This window comes from Trachypithecus francoisi, unplaced genomic scaffold, assembly GCF_009764315.1.
Source record: "Trachypithecus francoisi isolate TF-2019V2 unplaced genomic scaffold, Tfra_2.0 Lachesis_group10, whole genome shotgun sequence".
NCBI lineage: Eukaryota > Metazoa > Chordata > Mammalia > Primates > Cercopithecidae > Trachypithecus > Trachypithecus francoisi.
Genome location: NW_022681455.1, coordinates 68,581,769 through 68,598,088, shown reverse-complemented (window position 1 = coordinate 68,598,088; position 16,320 = coordinate 68,581,769). Strand labels below are relative to the sequence as shown.

The 16,320-nt window shown below is 38.7% G+C and overlaps 1 pseudogene; it reads left to right on the top strand.

Annotated features, from left to right (window-relative positions):
* The first annotated feature begins 9,229 nt into the window (after nucleotides 1-9,229).
* LOC117088725 lies at nucleotides 9,230-10,524 on the top strand (annotated as a pseudogene).
* The last annotated feature ends 5,796 nt before the right edge of the window (nucleotides 10,525-16,320 follow it).

The following is a 16,320-nucleotide window of genomic DNA, read 5'->3' as shown; positions in this document are numbered from 1 at the left end:
GTGATGTATTGCCTGATGTCTAATATATTGAAAACCATTGTTTCATATGTGTACTTTTTTTGTTTTGTTTTGGCCAGACTGTAAATCCAGTTCCTGTTATTACATCTCGATTGAAAGCATAACTTCCACATGATTTTTTAAAATTAGAAATATGGTTACTTTAGACATGTAGGAGTAAGAAGAAAATTGCCAAATACAAAGATAAACCTCAATAAGGTGTCACTTTTGAGAATTCAAGGACAATACAAAGACAGAGTAGTAGGGGAAAACAGGAAAAGATAGCACATTATAAATAGTTCTGAATCAACAAAACACAAAGATTTTTCCTTTTTAAACATTTCATACCACAGCACTAGCAATATTGTCTGGTCACAGTACATTTATATAAGGCTGACCTGCCTTAAAATGCATGAACCAACCTTTATTTCGAATTAATTTTTGATCCTTTAACCTTTTATAAATTCTTAGCTTCGAAATGTCAAAAAGCTTCAAAAGTTTACTCAAAGTGATGTAATTTCTTTTCATGGTCAAATTCTGCATTGTGCTTTTGAATAATGACTATGATTATTACACCTGTTTTAACTTACACTGCAGAGTCTCACTCTGTCACCCAGGCTGGAGTGCAGTGGTGCAATCTCGGCTTACTGCTAGCTCCACCTAGCGGGTTCACGCCACTCTCCTGCCTCAGCCTCCCGTGTAGCTGGGACTACAGGGACCCGCCACCATGCCCGGGTAATTTTTTGTATTTTTAGTAGAGATGGGGTTTCACCATTTTAGCCAGGATGGTCTCCATCTCCAGACCTCGTGATCCACCTGCCTCAGCCTCCCAAAGCGCTGGGATTACAGATGTGAGACACCTCACACGGCCCAACTTTCACTACTTTTCTTATGTTTCGTATACATTGTAAATGGAAGTGACTTGAGTGATTATGTATTGATTCAATTTACTACAATGTTATGCCTCAACAAATACTGTCCTTCATTACCTAAACTATTAAGCAAATAATTTTGGAATTGATCTCGAAAAAAAATTAAGCCAACCAGAAAATCTGTCCAATTATTTTACCTCTTATTTCCTACCTACACTCTTAGCTTCTGCTCAGTTTTGCTCTACACTTTGCCTTGTGATGCTTGAGCAAGCAAAAAAAAAAAAAAAAAAAAAAAACAACCCATGTAAGGATCTGCTGGTATTCATTACTAAGAGCTGTTCCCAACACATGGCAGAGGTGATAAGGTCTTAGTAAACTGGGCACTAAACCCAATCAAAAATGAAGATGATGAGTAATGTCAGCAAGATGGCTGATTAAAGGTGCCTAATGTGTCTCACCTCATAAAAAGGACCAAAACAATAAATAAGCAACTACATTTCAGCTAGAGTCTAAAGGGGAGTACTGGAGTATGGACCGGGGTGGAGGAGAGTAGAGAAAATGATATGGAGAACAGAAACTCAGATTGGCAGCATAGAGAAGGGAAGAAAATGCCACACCTCTTCCATCCCATCTCCCTAGTTGAGATCAGCTCCAAACTAAGAAAGACTTCTCCCTGCAGGGAAAAGGTAAACAGGGGGCCCCTCCGTTTGCCACTCCATTGCTACTGTAGATACGTGAAGTCTCTACTACTGGACAATTCCGCAGTAATACAACACCCTGAGCCCAGTTTAGGGAACTGCCTGGAGTTCACACGGCTGCATTATTCCAGAGGAGGAACCCACCCCAACCCCCTAGGATCCATCAATCCCATCATGATGCAAGCTGCTATGGCACACTGAATTGAAACTGAAGTCACTGAAGTCACATTCTGCTCAGGGAACAGTAGCCACTGCACTCCTCCATTTCTGAGGCTGCACTGCCATTCCACCATGCTCACACACCTGGCTACAGTGCCACAATATCAATAATTGGAAGCGAGGCAGTATAACAGCTGTAAGCCCAGTACCCAAGCCCATGTAGTGTCCTATTCTCCAGTGTACAGGTGGTTCTGCACAACAGAGATGCTGAGGCAAAGACAATGAACTCCCTTCATTTGAGAAGCAGCCCACTGTCCTGGCCCCAGCAAAGCCATACCACTGCCACCACAAACTTCTACAGCTGAGGCCACTGAGAAACTCACAGGCATCACTGACATTGGTTACAGCTGAAGAAACCCCATGAAGCACACTTTGCACCTACCTAGAACCAAAGCCGATGCACACTACTCAGCTGATATCCTAGGACACATCTACAAGGAAAAAAAAACTTTCTCTAAGAAAGTACCCCATAAAAATGCAAGAAGCAACTGTCCCACCAGATGTACAGATATCAAGATAGGGACACAAGAAACAAAAAAAGTAAGAAAACATAACACCCTCAAAGAAGCACAATAATTCTCTGATAACTGACCTCAAAAAGCAAAAGAAAATTTAGGAGATGCCTGAAAGGGAGTTTAAAATAATAATTTTAAGGAATCTCAATGAGACATAAGAGAATACAGGAAATGAAATGAGGAAAACAATTCATAATGTGAATGAGAAAGTCAACAAAGAGACAGATATTATTATAAGGAACTAAACAGAATTCTTGGAGCTGAAGAATTCAATACATGAAATGAACAATACAACTCAATACAACTACCACCTACAACAGCAGACTGGATCAAGCAAAAGAAAATAAAAAAGGAATTTTTGAATTTAAAGACAGATATTTTGAGACAACCTAGTCAGAGAAAACAAAAATTAAAAAGAGTAAAGAATGCCTACAGAACTTATGAGACACCATTAAGTAAATATTCACAATGCAATGTTCAGAAAGAGGGGACAGGGAAAGGCAAAGGAAGCTTATTTAACAAAAAAAAGCTTAAAACTTCCCAAATCTTCTGAAAGATATAGACATCAGACCTAGGAAGCTTAATGGTCAAATTCAATGCAAACAGGTCATCCCCAACAGACATTATGGTCAAACTTCAAAAGTCAAAGACAAAGACAGAATTCTAACATTAGCAAGAGAAAAGTGTCAAGTCAGATATAAGGGACTCCCCATTAGACTCTGAGCACATTTCTTAGCAGAACCTTGTAGTCCAGGAGACAATAGGACAATAGAATCAAAGTGCTGAAAGAAAAAAGAAATAGTTATATCTTGTCATCACTGCTCTGTGTTCTCTGCTCCTAGACAGCTAACTTCTGTGGTGCTGTGACTGGCAGGTGTTGGGAGATCCATAGCTAAGATGCTAGGATCCTCAGAAGCGTAGAAATGGACAAATAAATTTGGGTGATGTGGTCACATAAAAATCATCATGTGCCCTCAGCTTCCTGACCAACCTGGTGCTTCTGCATATGATCCTGCATGGCTTGGTGTGCCCCCTTATCTTGGATCTACTTACAGAAACATTACAATAACAAAGAATTCCTGGCCGCAGCTAGTGCTCTCTTGAAAGTGCCAAATCCTGACTGGAGACTAACCAACTCAGGCTATTATAGCAACTCCTGACAGAATAACCCTGATCCCAGGAAGAAGAAGACAACAGCTAATTCCACTGCCTGCAACATCCTGGATAACCAGAGGATTTTGTTGTTGTTGTTGTTTTGTTTTGTTTTGTTTTGTTTTCCTTTCCTTCTGAGACTTGATCTTGATCTCACTCTGTTTCCCAGGCTGAAGTGCAGTGGCATGATCTCCACTCACTGCAACTTCCACCTACTGGGTTCAAGTGATTCTTCTGCCTCAGCCTCCCCAGTAGCTGGGACTACAGGCATATGCCACCACTCCCTGCTATTTTTTGTATTTTTAGTAGAGACGAGGTTTTGCCATGTTGGCCAGGGTTCTCAAACTCCTGACCTCAGGTGATCCACCCACCTCGGCCTCCCAAAGTGCTGGGATTATAGGTGTGACCCACCATGCCCAGTCAACCAGAGGTTTTGAGTGTGTCCACACAACAAATTCAATGCTAGCATAACTAGCATTTGAGAAAGCCAGAACACTAAACGTTACCTACAACCAAGCACTCTCACAGAGTCTATGTCACCTCCACTAGAGCAGGTGCTGGTATCCATGGCTGAGAGACCTGAAGACAGATCACATCATAGTACTCTTTGCAGACATTCCCCAGCACCAGCCCAGAGCCTGGTAGCCCCACTGGGGGCTAGACCCAGAAGAGCAATAGCAATCATTGCAGTCTGGCTCTTAGGAAGCCCCATCCCCAGAGAAAGGGGGAGAGCACCACATCAAGGAATCAACCTGTGGGACAAGAGAATCTGAGCAGCAGGCCTTGAGTTCCAGACTTCCTAATAAAATAGTTCACCCAAATGAGAAGGAACCAGAAAAGCAATTCTGGTAAGATGACAAAACAGGGCTCTGTAACACCCACAAAAAATCATGCCAGCTCCCCAACAATGGATCAAAACTAACAGGAAATCTCTGAATTGCCAGATAAATAATTCAGAAGGTTGTTTATTAAGCTACTCAAGGAGATACCAGAGAGGGGTGAAAAACAACTTAAAGAAATGTAAAAAAAAATACAAGATATGGATGAAAAATTCTCCAGAGAAATAGATCTTATAAGAAAAAACAATCACAACTTCTGGAAATGAAAGACAAACTTAGAGAAATACAAACTGCACTGGAAAATTTCAAGACTAAACTAGAACAAGCAGAAGAATAAACTTCAGAGCTTGAAGACAAGTTTTAGAATTAACCCAATCAGACAAAGACAAAGAAAAAAGATTTTAATAAACGAACAAAGCTTCATAAATGAAGAAGAGATAAAGTCTTTTTCAGACAAAGGCTGAGAGAATTCAGCACTACTAACCCAGAATTAGAAGAAATGCTAAAAGGAGTTCCAAACCTTGGAACAAAACCTTGAAATACACCAAAATAGAACTCCTGTATTAATCCATTCTCATGCTTCTCTGAAGAAATACCCAAGACTGGATAATTTCTAAAGAAAACAGATTGAATTGACTCACACTTCTGCGTAGCTGGGGAGGCATCAGGAAACTTACAATCATAGTGGAAGGCACCTCTTCACAGGCGAGCAGGAGAATGAGAGCCAAGAAAAGAGGGAAGCCCCTTATGAAACCATCAGATCTCGTGAGAACTCACTCACTATCACAACAACATGGGGAGAACTGTCCATGATTCAATTACCTCCACCTGGTCCCACCCTTGACACATGGGGATTATTACAATTCAACGTGAAATTTGGGTGAGGACACAGAGCCAAACCATATTATTCCACCCCTGTCCTCTCCCAAATCTCATGTCCTCACATGTCAAAACACAATTATTCCCTTTCAACAGTCCCCCAAAGTCTTAACTCATTAACTCAAAAGTCCAGAATCCAAAGTCTTACCTGAGACAAGGCAAGTCTCCAAAACTAATCATGTTTTTCCCCAAATCGCCCCAAAGTCTTAACTCATTCCATTTAACTCAAAAGTCCACATTCCAAAGTCTCATCTGAGACAAGGCAAGTCCCTTAAAATCAAAAGTAAGTTAGTTACTTCTTTGATACAATGGGAGTACAGACATTCGGTGAATACACCCATTCTAAAAGGGAAAAGTTGGCCAAAACAAAGGGGCTACAGGCCCATACAAGTCTGAAATCCAGTAGGGCAGTCTTTAAACCTTAAAGTTCCAAAATGATCTCCTTTGTCTCCATGGCTCACATCCAGGTAATGCTGATGCAAGAGGTTGGCTCCCATGGCCTTGGGAAGCTCCTCCCCTGTGGCTTTGCAGGGAACAGCCCCTCTCCCAGCTGCTTTCATGAGCTGGCTTTTCCAGCACACAGTGCAAGCTGTCAGTGGATCTATCATTCTAGGGTCTGGAGGATGGTGGCCCTCTTCTCACAGCTCCACTAGGCAGTGCCTCAGTGTGGGGGCTTCAACCCCACATTTCCTCTGCATTGCCCTAGCAGAGGTTCTCCATACAGGCTCCTTCCCTGCAGCAACCTTCTGTCTGGACATCCTGGAATTTCCATACATCCTCTGAAATCTAGGTGGAGATTCCCAAACCTCAATTCTTAAATTCTGTGTGTCCACAGGCTCAACACCACATGGAAGCTTCCAAGGTTTGGGGCTTGCTGTCTCTGAAGCCATGGCCAGAACTGTATCTTGGCCCCTTTTAGCCATGGCTGGAGCACCTAGGACACAGGGCAATCTATAGCAAAAAGATTCTAGGAAAAGAGGTCTAATTGACTCACAGTTAGGCATGGCTTGGGAGGTCTCAGGAAACTTACAATCATGACGGAAGGCACCTCTTCACGGGGTGGCAGGAGAGAGAATGACTGCTAAGTCAAGGGGGAAGCCCCTTATAAAACCATCACATCTCTTGAAAACTCACTCACTATCATGAGAACAGCATGGGGGAAACTGTGCTGATGATTCAATTATCTCCACCTGGTCCCACCCTTGAACCATGAGGATTAATACAATTCAAGGTGAGATTTGGGTGGGTACACAGAACCAAACCATATTATCTCCTTAAAGCATAAATTTTACTAGGCCTATAGAATAACAACACACACACAAAACACAAGATACGAAGACAACAACTAACATGATGAATATAACAGTAGCCTACATCTCAATACTAATGTTGAATGATGTACATGGCCTAAATACTCCACTTAAAAGATACAAATGGCAGAATGGATAAAAATCCACCCAGCAAGTATCTTCTGTTTCTAAGAAACTATCTAACACATATAAGCTCACATAAACTTAAGGTAAAGGGGTGGAAAAAGATACCCCACCAAATGAAAACCTAAAGCAAGCAGGAGTAGCTATTCCGATATTAGACAAAACAAACTTGAAGCAAAAACAGTAAAAAAAAACAAAACAAAACAGAGAGACATTGTATAATGATAAAGGATTAGTCAAATAGGAAAATATCACAATCCTGTATATATAGGAGCTCCCAAATTCATAAAACAATTACTACTAGACCTAAGAAATGAGATAGACAGCAACACAATAATAGTGGGGAACTTCAATACTCCATTGACAGCACTAGACAGGTCATCAAGACAGAAAGTAAACAACGAAACAATGAATTTAAACTACCCTAGAACAAATAGACTTAACAGATATTTACATAACATTCTATTCTACAACTGCAGAATATACATTCTTGTCCTCAGCATATGAAACATCCTTCAAGATACACCATGTGATAGGTCACAAAACAAGTCTCAATAAATTTAAGAAAATAAAAATTGGCCGGGCATGGTGGCTCACACCTGTAATCCCAGCACTTTGGGAGGCCAAGAAGGGTGGATCTCCTGAGGTCAGGAGTTTGAGACCAGCCTGGCCAATATGACAAAACCTCGTCTCTACTAAAAATACAAAAAAAAAAAAAAAAAAAAGTCTGGAGTAGTGCCGCATGCCTGTATTCACAGCTATTCAGGGAGGCTGAAACAGGAGAATCGCTTGAATCCGGGAGGCAGAGGTTGCAGTGAACCAAGATCGCACCATTGCACTCCAGCCTAGATGACAGAGAGAAACTCTGTCTCGAAAAAAATAAAAAGAAAAGAAAATCAAAATTATATCGTGTCCTCTCATACCACAGTGGAATAAAAGTGGAAATTAACTCTAAAAGGAACCCTCAAAACTATACAAATATTTGGAAAGTAAATAATCAGCTCTTTAATGGTCTTTGAGTCAACAATAAAATCAAGACAGAAATTTAAGAACTCTTTGAGCTGAACAGTAATAGTGAGTGACAAAACTTATCAAAACTTCTGGGATACAGCAAAAGTGATGCTAAGAGGAAAGTTCACAGCATTAACTGCCTACATCAAAGTCTGAAAGAGCACAAATAGACCATCTAAGGTCACACCTCAAGGAACTAGAGAAATAAGAACAAGCCAAACTGAAGCCCAGCAGGAGAAAAGATATAACAAATATCACAGCAGAACTAAGTGAAATTGAAATAAAAAATATATTTAAAAAATGAAAGAAAAAGCTGATTCTCTGAAAAGATAAACAAAATTGATAGATCACTAGCAAGACTAAACAAGAAAAGAAGAGAGAAGATCCAAATACACTCAGTTAGAAACAAAACGAGATATATTACAACTGATACCACAGAAATATAAAAAATTTTTCAAGGCTACTATGAATACCTTTACATGCACAAACTAGAAAATGTAGAGGAGATGGATAAATCCTGGAAATATATACAACCCTTCTAATTAAATCAGAAAGAAATAGAAACTCTGACCAGACCAATAACAAATGGTGAGATGAAACCAGTAATAAAAAAAAAAAAAAAAAAAAAAATTGCCAACAACAACAAAGAGTCCAGGACCAGATGGGTTCACAAGTGAATTCTACCAGATAGTCAAAGTATTGGTACCAATCTTACTGAAACTATTCCAAAAGATAGTGAAATAGAGACCCCTCCCTAAATCATTCTATGAAGCCAGTAACATCCTAATACAAAAATCAGAAAAGGACAACGAAAAAGGAAGCCTACAGACCAATATCCCTGATGAACATGGATGCAAAATCCTCAGCAAAATACTAAATACTAGCTAACTGCATCCAACAGCATATCAAAAAGATAATACACCATGATCAAGTGGGTTTTATACCAGGGATGCAAGGATGTTTAACATACTCAAGTCCATAAATGTGAGAAAGAGAAAAAAATCAAAGCTTAGCACTACAGAAAACCAGGAAACCAGAAAGAGAAAGAAAGAAAGAAAGAAAGAAAGAAAGAAAGAAAGAAAGAAAGAAAGAAAGAAAGAAAGAAGGAAGGAAGGAAGGAAGGAAGGAAGGAAGGAAGGAAGGAAGGAAGGAAGGAAAACAAACAACCAGAAAACACTTAATAAAATGGCAAGAGTAAGTCTTTACCAGTCAATAATAACCTTGAATATAAATGAATTAAATTATTTAATTAAAAGATATATAGTGGTTAAATAATCCTTTAAAAAATCAAGACTATATGCTGCTTATAAGAACTCACTTCACCTGTATGAACACACATAGACTGAAAGTGAAGGGATGAATATAAGCTACACTTACATCAAATAAAATTAACTTTAAATCCAAAACTGCAGAAACAAAATATTTATCATTATATAATGATAAAGGAATCAGTTCAGCAAGAGGATATATCATAAATATATATGCATCCAGCATCAGTGCACCCAAATACATAAAGCAAATATTAGTAGATCTAAAGAGACTACAATACAATAATAAGAGGAGATGTCAGGTTGCTGCCATGCTGTAGAATGCTGAAGGCTGGTATGCATTGACATGGCAGTTACTCTGAGTCTCTAGCTAGACTGGCATGTCTGTGTTGCCATTGCTCACTGTGGGTTCATGATCTAGGGGGTGGAGGCCCAGGCCCTATCAGCTGGGAGCTGGACCCCGATTCTGACTAGGAGCCAGAGGAATGGGAGCTACAAGAGGTGGAGAGGTACCGGCTCCTCCCTGGGCCCTCAACTTGAAGCAGGGCCTCGCGGCCTGGCACCCCAGGCCACACCCCCTTGGTTCCAGGCATCCTGCTGCTACATGCATAGGGGCCCTTGTTTCTTCTTACCCAATGTCCAGAGCACAGTGTCAGGTGTCCAGCTCCCCTAGGACCACTAGTCCCTTCACCAGTGACGTATTTCATCACCAGTTTAGAGAGAGTTCGGCATGCTTATGGGCAGTTATTGCTCTAAATGTCAGATTTCTGGGTTTACAGAGCAGCTCTAAGCTGGCAGACTTGGCCTGATTGCCCTTGCTATCAAAGAGAAGAGAAGAGGGCTGGGTGCTCCATGATTTAGCCTGAGGCTCTTCAAACATCCATTCTGCTTCCACACATGGCTTCTACCACTGGTTCTCTACCCTAGCACCCTGCAGTGACAGAAAAAAAGCAATCTGATTCTGGAAAACTTGGAGGCAAATGGAGACACCTGGTGCTCTGCCCAGAACCCTGACATGGGAACCCCTGGTGTAGATCCAGTATTTAAATAAGGAATTTGCAGAGTCCTGGTCAGTTCCCACGTTGGCTGAAGGCTTTGATGTCAGCACTGATGTGATCTCAAGAGTTTTAAAAAGCAAGTTGGTACCCACATTGGAGCTGAAACTGAAGCAGGATCAAAAAGTCCTTAAGAAAACTGGGGTTGCCCACTTGCTCCAGCAGCTTCAGGGCCCTGGAAATACCTCAAAGCCACTCCCTGTAGGGCACTCTGTATCAGGTTGTTTGCTTATGCCAGGGCATGAAGCCTCATCCAAAGACCCGAATCACACCACAGCTTTGAAAGTGATAGAGTCAAACACTCACAAGACAAATGTATCAAGGAGATGGAAGGGAAAGAAAAAAGGAAGCCAGAATCTGGAGAAGGAGAGCTCTGTGACTCTTGCTGCAGCCCTAGGTCGTCAGAGAGCTGCAGAAGTACGCCAGTGATTCTGAGAGCACCAGAAGAACTGATGATGGTAGGCTGCCAAGTGATCAGAAGCTGGAGAAGTTGAAGGCAGGGGATCCAGGTCGCTTCAGCAGCAAAGTAGTGCAGAGAGGGCAAGAGTTCTTTGACAGCAACAGGAACTTCCGGTACAGAATTTGAGCCGGGGTTTGGCTTGTGAAGATCCCTCGTGAAACACAACAGAGCAATTATTAACATATATGGGGCAGCCTATATTTCTGTGTGTGGATAAGCCACCTTAGATTAGGAAGAAGTGATGAGCCTGGACTGTGGGAGGAAAGAGCTGTTTTGAGAGATTCAAACTTCCTGTGGCAGGGCTTCCAGTCTGACCTCTGTAGACCTTCAGTACTCACCCTTCGTGCTTGAGCCCACTATGTGTTGAAAACCAGTTGCTTTTGTTGTTACAATTTTCTGTGATACTTGTAATATGTGTTTGGGAGGAAGTGGGAAAAAAAAGAGGGGATATCAACACCCCATTTTCAATAATGGATAGATCATCCAAGCAGAAAATCAACATAGAAACATTGGATTTTGACTGCTCTTCAGACCAAGTGAACCTAACAGACATTTACAGAACATTCCGTGAAATAGCTGTGGAATATACATTCTTCTCAACTGCAAATGGAATACTCTCCAGGATAAATATGTTAGGCCACCAAAGAAGTCTAAGAAATTTAAGGAAATGGAGATCATATCAAATATATTTTCTGACCACAATGATATAAAACTAGAAACAATAACAGGAGGAACTTCACAAACTTTGCAAATACATGGAAATTTAAAAACAAGCTCCTAAATAACCAATGCGTCAAAGAAGAAATTAGAAGGAGAATTTAATATTTTCTTGAGAAAAAAGAAAATGGAAAAAAAAAACATACTAAAACCTATGGGATATACCAGAAACTGTTATAAAAGGGAGCTACACCAATAAACAGCTTCGTTAAAAAACAATCTCTAATAAACAACTTAATGTTGTAACTCAAGACACTGGATAAAAATAAGAACAAGCTAAAACAAAAAATAGGAGAAGAAAGAAAATAATAAAGACCAGAGCAGAAATAAATGAAACGGACACTAGGAAAACAACACAAAAGATTAACAAAGACTCAGTTTTTTAGAAAAGATAAACAAAATGAACAATTCTTGACCAGTCGTAGTGGCTCACACCTATAATCCCAGCACTTTGGGAGGCTGAGGCAGGTGGATCAATTGAGGTCAGGAGTTCAAGACCAGCCTGACCAACACGGTAAAACCCCGTCTTTACTAAAAATACAAAAATTAGTGGGGCGTGGTGGCGCAAGTCTGCAGTCCCACCTACTCAGGAGTCTGAGGCACAAGCATCACTTGAACCCACCTGGCAGAGGTTGCAGTAAGCAGAGATCATGCCACTGCATTCCAGCCTGGGTGACAGAGCAAGACTCTATCTAAAATACCAAAAAACAAAAAAAGAACAATTCATTAACTAAACCAAAAAAAAAAAAAGAGGAAAGATACGAATAAATAAAATCAGGCTTGAATAAGTACACATTAACAAACTGAATAACCAGAAGAAATATATAAATTCCTAGACACATACAATTTACCTAGACTGGATTATGAAGAGAAATAAATCTAAACAGACCAATAATGAGTGAAGAATTAGAAGCAGTAATAAAAAGTCTCTCATCAAAGAAAAGCCTGGGACCTGATAACTTCACTACTGAATTCTACCAAATATTTAAAGAAAATCTAATACAAATTATTCTCAAACTATGCTAAAAAATTGAAAAGAATACTTCCAAACTTATTCTGTGAGGTCAGTATTACCCTCATACCAAAACCAGACAAGGATACAATTAAAAAAAAATAGAACTATAGAGTTTCCTGATGAACATACATGCAAAAATCCTCAACAAAATACTAGCAAACTGAATTCAATAGAATATCAAAAAGATCATTCACTATGATCAAGTGGGATTCATCCAAGGGATGCAGGACTTGTTCAACATATGCAAACCAATAATGTGATGTATCGCATTAACAGAAAGAAGGACAAAAACCCTATGATCATTTCCATAGATGCAGAAAAAAACTGACAAAATTCAACATCCATTCATGATTAAAAGAAGAAAAACTCTCAACTAATGAGGTATAGAAAGTATATATCCCAATGCAATAAATTCCATATATGACAAACTCACAGAGAGCATCATACTGAATGAGAAAAAGCTGAAAACTTTTCCTTTGAGATCTGAAATAAAACAAGGACAACCACTTTCACCACTTTTACTCAACATAGTACTGGAAGTCCTAGCCAGAACAATTAGGCAGGAGAAAGAAATACATGGGAAAAGAAGAAGTCAAATTGTCTCTGTTTGCAGATTACATGATTTTATATATAGAAAAGTCTAACAAATCCACCAAAAACTGTTAGAACTAATACATGAATTCAGTAAAATTTCAGCATACAAAATCAACCTATAAAAATCAGTAGCATTTCTATACACCAATAGCAAAGTATCTGAAAATGAAATCAAGAAACAATCTCATTTACAATAAGTACAAAAAAACCCTAGGAATATATTTAATCAAGAAGGTAAAAGATCTTTACAATGAAAACTAGAAAACACTGATGAAAGAAATTGAGGAGAACACATAAATAGACAAATATCCCATGTTCATGGATTGGAAAAATTAGTGTTTTTAAAATGTCATATTACTCAAAGCAATCTACAGGTTCCATGCAATCTCTATCAAAATATAAATGACATTCTTCACAGAAATAGAAAAACTATTCTAAAATTCATATGGAATCACAAAAGACTCCAAATAACCAAAGGCATCTTGAGTAAAATAACAAAGCTGGAGGCATCATACTACCTGACTTCAAAATATACTACAAAGCTGTGGTAATCAAAGATGCATGGTATTGGCAAAAAAAAAAAAAAAAGAAAAGAAAAACCAGAAACGTAAACCAATGAGACAAAATAGAGAGCTCAGAAATAAATTTCTGCATCTATAGCAAAAAGATTCTTGACAAAGTTTCCAAGAACACACATTAAGGAAAGGACAGCTTCTTTAATAAATAGTGGTATGGGGCCAAGCACAGTGACTCACGCCTATAATCCCAGCACTGTGGGAGTCTGAGGTGGGCAGATCACTTGAGGTCAGGAGGTCAAGGCCAACCTAGCTAATATGGTAAAATCCCGTCTCTACTAAAACTATAAAAATCAGTCAGGCATGGTGGCGGGCACCTGTAATCCCTGCTACTAGGGAGGCTGAGGCAGGAGAATCACTTGAACCCAGGAGGTGGAGGTTGCAGTGAGCCAAGATTGCACCACTGCACTTCAGCCTGGGGGCACAAAGCAAGACTCATCTCCAAATAAATAAATAGTGATAGGAAAACTGGATATTCATTTGCAGAAGAACAAATCTAGACTCCCATCTCTGACCACATACAATAATCAGCTCGAAATGAGCTTAATGTAACTTGAGAAGACATAAAAGTAAGTCCTGAAACTATGAAACTACTAGAAAAAAAAAAAAAAAACATAGAGGAATCACTGTTGAACACTGGACCAGGCAAGAGTTTTTTGGATAAGACCTCAAAAGCATGATTAACAGAAACAAAAATAGACAAAATAAAACGTTTCTGCTCTGCAAAGAAAACAATTTACAGAGTGAAGCGACAACCTCTTCAGAGAAGACATTGGCAAGCCACAGTTCTGAAAAGGGATTAATCTCCAGACTATATAAATAACCCAAACAGCTGAATAATCAAAAACAAATAATGTGGTTTTAAAATAGGCAAAAGAGCTTACTAGACATTTCTCAAAAAAAGACATACAAATAAATGGTCAACAGGTATATGAAAATATGTTCAATATAACTAATTATAAGGAAATGCAAATCAAGGCCACAATGATATATCACCTCACTCCAGTTAGAATATTATCAAGAATACAAAAGAATATAAGTGTTAGCAAGGAAGTGGAGAACAGGGGACTCTTGCATACTGTTGGTGAGAAATTGAATTAGTATAACCATTATGGAAAACAGTATGATGGTTCCTCAAAAAACAAAAAATGGAACTACCACATCATCCAGCAATCTCACTGCCAGATATTTAACCAAAGGACATAAAATCAGTAGGTTGAAAATATATCTGCACTTTCATGTTTGCTGTGGCACTATTCACAATAGCCAAGACATAGAATCGACCTAAATGTCCAATAAGAGATGAGTGGATAAAGAAAATGAAGTATATACGGAATCCTATTCAATCATCAGAAAGAATGAAATATTGACATTTGTGATGTCAATATTGATGAACCTGGAGGACTTTGCATTAAGTGAAATGAGACAGACATAAAAAGACAAATACTGTATGATCTCACTCATATATGGAACCTAAAAAGTTGATGTCATACAAGTAGAGGGTAAAACAGTGGTTACCAGAGACTGGAGAGGAGAGGACTGAGGCAGAATAACCAATGGGTGCAAAGTCACAAGTAGACAAGAGGAATAAGTTCTGATGTTGTATTGCACAGTAGGGTTACTATAGTTAATAATAATATATTGAGTATATTGAAATAGCTAAAAGAGGATTTTCAATGTTCTCACCACAAAAGAAGGGCAAGTGTTTGAGATGATGGATATGCTAATTACCCTAATTTGATCATTTACACAATGTATACATGTATTGAAACATCACATTGTGCCCCATAAATATGTGTAATTATTATGTGTCAATTAAAATGGCACAATTAAGATGACACAAATAATACGTGCTCTGGTGTCTAATGCAGTCATGTCAATTGGTGACATGAGAATAAATTCCTGAGCTCTGTGCATATGAATCACCTAACTTGAGTGGCAGGAAGTTACAGAATTAACATACACAATACAATTTGGAGAACCTTGGGCACTAAAAAATAATTAACAGAGACCTTTGCCGCTGAACAACCACAGTTAAATTTTATGTGAATCATACCTAAGATAAAAGTAGTAGTTGGCAAGAGCTTATCAAGGGTCTGGCACTGTCGTCCACATTTGACATACATATCTACCTCAATTATCACAGCAATTTTGGAAGAGTGATACTCTTGTTCATATTTCACAGATAAGAAAACTGAGGCATTAATTATGTGGCAAATTGTTATTTCAATTCAAATCTCATTCCAAAGACTTTTTCTTTCTTTTTTCTTGTATTCATTTTTAATACATAGTAGCTGTAAAGGATACAGAAGCGAAAAGGTAAAAAATGACATAAAGTAAAAAGTAAGTCACTCTCCAATCTTTATCCCCAGATTCACAGTTCCTCTCCCAGCTGAAAATCACTTTGTTAGTTTATACGTACTTCTAGAGATCTGTTACCAACTACCATGGTGGAATATTTTCTTTCTCATTTCAGTTTTATAAGTTTTGCCTCATGTATTTTGTCAGTCTGTTCTCAGGTTCATGAAAATTTAGTGTTGCCATATCTTCTTAGATAATGGACTCCTGTATAATTATGTAACGCTCCTCTATATCCCTAATAACCTTTCTTGTTCTGAAATCCACTTTGTGTGATATTAATGCAGTTCTTCCAGCTTTCATTTGATGAGTGTCAGGATCATATTTATTCTTCCATTCCTTTACTTTTAACTTATCTGAGTTTTATATTTAACATAGATTCATTCCTTGCAGACAACATTTACTTGGTTTTTTTTTTTTTGTAATCCACTCTGACAATCTTTGTCTTTTAGTTGATATATTTAGACCACTCACATTTAAAGTGATTATTGATATAAAAGGATTAATATCTATTGTCTTTATAACTATTTTCTATTTGTTGCATTGATTCCTTGTTTTTTGTTCTTCCCTCACTGCTGTGGACTGAGTGCTATTTCCCTCAAATTCATGTGTTGAAGACCTAATCCCTAATGGATGGTATTTGGCGATAGAGCCTTTGGGAGA